This window comes from Rutidosis leptorrhynchoides, chromosome 5, assembly GCF_046630445.1.
Source record: "Rutidosis leptorrhynchoides isolate AG116_Rl617_1_P2 chromosome 5, CSIRO_AGI_Rlap_v1, whole genome shotgun sequence".
In the NCBI taxonomy this organism is placed as follows: domain Eukaryota; kingdom Viridiplantae; phylum Streptophyta; class Magnoliopsida; order Asterales; family Asteraceae; genus Rutidosis; species Rutidosis leptorrhynchoides.
This window is the reverse complement of record NC_092337.1, coordinates 370,008,348-370,014,347: the sequence shown is the minus strand read 5'-3', so window position 1 is coordinate 370,014,347 and position 6,000 is coordinate 370,008,348.

Here is a 6,000-nt window from a genome sequence, read left to right as displayed (position 1 = left end):
TAATGAGGGACTGAGGCGGGAGATTGAGATTCTTCAGGCCCGAGTTACTGAGCTTGAGGAGAAGTTGGCTCAGGTTTTGGACATCTTGCACCCACCATCACCGTAGGACTTTGTATTAGATTCTGTATTGTAATTTCTTTTGAAATTTCATATTTCACTTATGTATCGTACGAACTTATTGTAATGTATGGAACTTATTATCTTTAATGAATGGAAATTTGTGTTGTTTACTTTTTGCACAAGTGTTCTATTTACATTATCATAGTTTTGCGGTGCTTATATCTGCTTGCGTTACTTAATCAACATGTGTTGTGCTGTTTTCATGTTGATTGTTATATACTATATTATTATTATTTGCAAACTGGATTTTGACTTGAGTCAAAATGTTTGTTTAGAACATCATGGCCAACGGGAGATCAACCCCTACCGCAGCACAAATTGAGGAAATGATTAACGAGCGTGTTGCTGCTGCTCTAGCTGAAAGGCAACCCCAAGCTCCACCACCACCACCACCGGTTGTTCCACCCGTCCAAATTGGGTGTACATATAAGGAATTCCAAAGCTGTAAGCCGCACTACTTCAGTGGCACTGAGGGACCAGTCGGTCTCACAAGATGGTTCGAAAAGTTAGAATCGGTATTCAGGGTTAGCAATTGCTCTGAGGCTAACAAAACGAAATTTGCATCTTGCACGCTTTTCGATGGCGCGCTTACATGGTGGAATACCATGGCCCAAGCGCAAGGAATTGATGAGGCGTATGCTACGCCTTGGGAAGAATTTAAATCTGCTATGATCGAGGAATACTGTCCGAGGACCAAAATCCAAAAGATGGAAATTGAATTTATGCAATTGAAGACCGTAGGGAACGACCTTAACAGTTACAATCGTAGGTTTTTGGAGTTGGCTCTTATGTGCCCGACCATGGTCACCCCCGAATTTAAGCGCTTGGAAAAATACTTCTCGGGACTTCCTAAGTCCATCAAGGGCAATGTTACCTCATCCAAGCCACCAAGTGTTCCCGAAGCAATGCGCATGGCGCATACTCTCTTGAATCAAATCATCCTTGACGAGCCGGAGAAGGCTAAGTTTGAAACTGGTAGTGGCGAGAAGAGGAAATGGGACAACAACCACAACAACAACAACCGAGGTAGAAACTATGATCAAAACTCGGCAAAGCGACATGAAGGTTTCAGGCAAAACAACAACAACACCAACCCCAACTACAACAACAGCTCCAACCCGAACTACAAAGGAACTTTACCACAATGCAAGAGGTGTTATAAGCACCACACCGGGTATTGCAATGTTGTCTGTGAGAAATGCCAACGGACTGGGCATGTTGGTAAGGATTGTAAGGTTACTACTTTGAACGTGAAGCCAAACCACAACAACAATGGGCCTAGGAAATGTTATGAGTGTGGAAAGACGGGCCATTTCAGGAACGAGTGCCCAAACAAGCGTAAGGATGGCGGACCACCACGTGCTAGAGCCTTCAATGTTAATGCAAGGGACGCCCGCGACAACCCCGACTTGGTGACAGGTATATTCAAAATCAATAATCTTTTAGCTTCTGTCCTATTTGATACTGGTGCCGATAGGAGCTATGTGTGTAGACATTTTTGTGATAAGTTAGATTGGCCGTTAGTTCCTTTAAAGGAAAGTATGCTTGTCGAGGTAGCCAACGGAAAACTTGAAAAAGTGGACCAAATTGGCCGAGGGGCTATTATCAACATAGCCGGTGTAGACTTTGAGATAGACTTGATACCCATTAAGTTGGGAAGTTTTGATGTTATTATTGGCATGGATTGGTTGACTAAGATAAGAGCCGAGATTATTTGTGGAGACAAAGCTCTTCGTATACCGCAAGGAGATGGCGAGCCATTGATCATTTATGGAGAGAGATGTAGCTCTCAATTGAACCTCATCAGTTGCATTAAAGCACAGAAAATAATGAAGAAAGGACGCCTTGCTGTCCTAGCTCATGTGAAAACCGTAGGAACCGAGGAGAAGAAAGTGGAAGATGTGCGTATTGTGAACGAGTTCTCCGATGTCTTTTCCGAAGAATTGCCGGGATTACCGCCACCTAGGGCAGTAGAATTTCAAATCGACTTAGTGCCAGGAGCTGCACCTGTAGCTCGCGCACCCTATAGACTTGCACCTTCCGAGATGCAAGAATTGCAAAGCCAGCTACAAGAGTTACTTGATCGAGGGTTTATTCAACCGAGTTCTTCGCCGTGGGGCGTGCCTGTGTTGTTTGTAAAGAAGAAGGATGGATCCTTCCGAATGTGTATCGACTACCGTGAGCTCAACAAATTAACAATCAAGAATCGATATCCTCTCTCACGAATTGACGATCTTTTTGACCAACTGCAAGGATCTTGTGTTTACTCAAAGATCGATTTACGATCCGGCTATCACCAGTTGAGGGTGAAGGAAAGTGACGTGATGAAAACTGCATTTAGAACCCGCTACGGACATTATGAGTTTCTTGTAATGCCATTCGGTCTGACCAATGCACCTGCTGTATTTATGGACCTTATGAATCGTGTTTGCAAGCCGTACTTGGACAAATTTGTTATAGTCTTCATAGATGATATCCTCATCTACTCTAAGAGCAAAGAAGAACACGAGCATCATCTCCGATTAGTACTTGAACTTTTGAGACGTTAGCAACTTTACGCAAAGTTTTCCAAGTGTGAATTCTGGTTGAAGGAAGTTCAGTTTTTGGGTCATGTTGTGAGTGACCAGGGCATCAAAGTTGATCCCGCCAAGATCGAAGCTATCAGCAAGTGGGAGACCCCCACTACTCCGACCCACATCCGCCAATTTTTGGGTCTTGCCGGTTATTACCGAAGGTTTATCGAAGGTTTCTCTCTGATTTCACGTCCGCTAACCGCACTCACTCACAAAGGAAAGAAATTCGTTTGGGGAGACGAGCAAGAGAAAGCGTTTCAATTCTTGAAACGGAAGTTAACCACCGCACCTATCCTATCACTTCCTGAGGGTAATGACGATTTTGTTGTTTACTGCGACGCCTCGAAAACTGGTTATGGTTGTGTGCTTATGCAACGTACGAAGGTCATCGCCTATGCTTCTCGTCAACTTAAGATCCACGAACGAAACTATACTACACACGATCTTGAACTTGGAGCCGTTGTCTTCGCGCTCAAATTGTGGAGGCACTACCTTTATGAAACTAAATGCACTATCTTCACCGATCACAAGAGTCTCCAGCATATATTTGATCAGAAACATTTGAATATGAGACAACGAAGGTGGATTGAGACGCTAAATGATTACAAGTGTGAACTTCGCTATCATCCGGGTAAGGCCAACGTTGTTGCTGACGCCTTAAGCCGAAAGGAGAGGTCGGCACCTCTTCGCGTTCGAGCATTGAACATCACGATTCATTCCAACCTCCAGAACCAAATCCGAGCAGCCCAAGAACAGGCTCTCATAGAGAAGCACTTACGATATGAATATTTGAACATTCTCATCTCTAAATTCGAGGTTAGAGAATCCGGACTCCGATGTTATGCCGGAAGAATTTGGGTACCACGCTATGGAGACTTACGGAGCCTCATATTGGATGAAGCTCACAAGTCAAGATATTCGATTCATCCCGGAGCGGGCAAGATGTACCATGATATTAAAGAACAATATTGGTGGCCGAATCTCAAGAAAGACGTTGCAGCTTATGTTAGTAAGTGTTTGACTTGCTCAAAGGTTAAAGCCGAGCATCAAAAACCTTCTGGGTTACTTCAACAGCCGGAAATCCCACAATGGAAGTGGGAGATGATAACTATGGACTTTATCACCAAACTGCCAAAGACAGTGGGCGGATACGATACCATTTGGGTTATTGTTGACCGTCTTACCAAGACTGCACATTTCTTAGCAATGAAAGAAACCGATACAATGGAGAGACTTGCTCAACTTTATATTAAAGAGGTTGTATCACGACACGGTATACCCTTATCGATCATCTCCGATCGCGATCCTCGATTTGCTTCTAGATTTTGGCGTTCTTTGCAAGAAGCCATGGGAACTCGTCTCGACATGAGCACTGCATATCACCCTCAGACTGACGGGCAAAGTGAACGAACAATTCAAACCTTGGAGGACATGCTACGTGCATGTGTTATTGATTTTGGAAAGGCCTGGGAAAGGCATTTGCCACTCGCCGAATTCTCTTACAACAACAGTTACCACTCGAGCATTAAAGCTACACCTTTTGAAGCATTGTATGGCCACAAGTGCCGTTCTCCTCTTTGTTGGGCCGAGCTAGGTGAAGTGCAACTCACCGGGCCCGAGATAGTCCACGAAACATCAGAGAAGATTGCCCAAATTCAAAACAGACTCAAGGTAGCTCGTGATCGCCAAAAGAGTTATGCTGATAGTAAACGTAAAGACTTTGAATTCAACGTTGGTGACCGCGTTATGTTGAAGGTTGCACCTTGGAAGGGTGTGATTCGCTTTGGAAAGCGCGGAAAGTTAAACCCGCGGTACATTGGTCCTTTTGAAATTTTGGAGCGCGTTGGACCCGTTGCTTATCGCCTTGATCTTCCAGCACAATTGAGCTCAGTTCATCCTACCTTCCACGTATCAAACTTGAAGAAGTGTCTTGCTCCACCTGAACTGGTCATACCATTGGAGGAACTTACTATTGACGACAAACTTCACTTTGTGGAAGAGCCTGTTGAAATTATGGAACGTGAAGTTAAGGAGTTGAAACACAATAGGATTCCGATCGTCCGAGTTCGATGGAATGCCAAACGAGGACCTGAGTTTACTTGGGAACGAGAGGATCAAATGAGACAGAAGTATCCTCACCTTTTTCCACCTCCTCCATCACCTTCAGATTCAGCTTAAAATTTCGGGACGAAATTTTCTTTAACAGGTGGGTAATGTAACGACCCTGGTTTTTCCAACATTATTTTATTAATAATTATTATTATTAATACATGTGATTAAACGAATGTATGTTATTACATTTACTTGTTGCCATGATTAACCATACTTGATTCTTTAATGCCCGAAACGTCTTTGTGACACCCGAAACTTACACGAATAATATTTTCGCATATTATTTACATTCATGATTAGTTTTAGTAATCATTTTGATTAACTATAGTTATTAGTTAACTACTTGGGCTTTAGTTGGAATAATTTGTGAATTACTTGAACTTGGGCTTGCTAAATGTAGTGGACTCATGGTTATGGACTTATAAGCCCACCCTACACCTTAATGGACTTAATTAGCCCAACACCCATGTAAGTACTACCTTAGGATTTAACTAGATGAAAAACCTAGTAAAAACCTATTTACCATTTACTTGCACCTCATCCCCATACATGCACCCTTAATTACCATCCTTTTAGTCAATAAGCATGCAAGTGTTGGTGGGCATCTCCCACCCTCATTGGTGGTGGAAAATCACGGCCACAAGCATGGGGAGGGGGGGTTTTGGTTTCCAAGTTTGACTACATAAACACTTGTTCCACTTCACCCTTTCACACTTCAACCTTGCATCTACTTTCTCTCCTTCTTCTCTCTAGTTCTTGTAAGTATTATGAGCAATTCTCCCTTCTTTCTCCTTACTAAAACCGAACCACAACACCCCTTAATCATCATCATTTACTTGTTGTTACTTGTTCTTGTTATTGTTACTTATTTGTAGTTGTTTTGATTACTAGTTCCTTATTGTTACATACAAATTACTAAGAAGCAAACTTTCTAGTTTGATTCTTCATTTATCTTGTGCTAACAAGAACATGCAAGAACAAAACTCTCTAGTTTATGTTCTACCTCTATTGTTATAAAAGATTGCAAGTTCGTGGTTGTAAAAATCATACATGCATTCATGTTAGTAAACTTAAAAGTTTACTTTCTAAAGATCAAGACCTAGGCTTGAATCTTTAAAAGTATGAAACTCATGAACTTGTTACTTGTTTATTTAGTTTATCACTTTCATTCTTGCACTCTAATTACACTTTACTA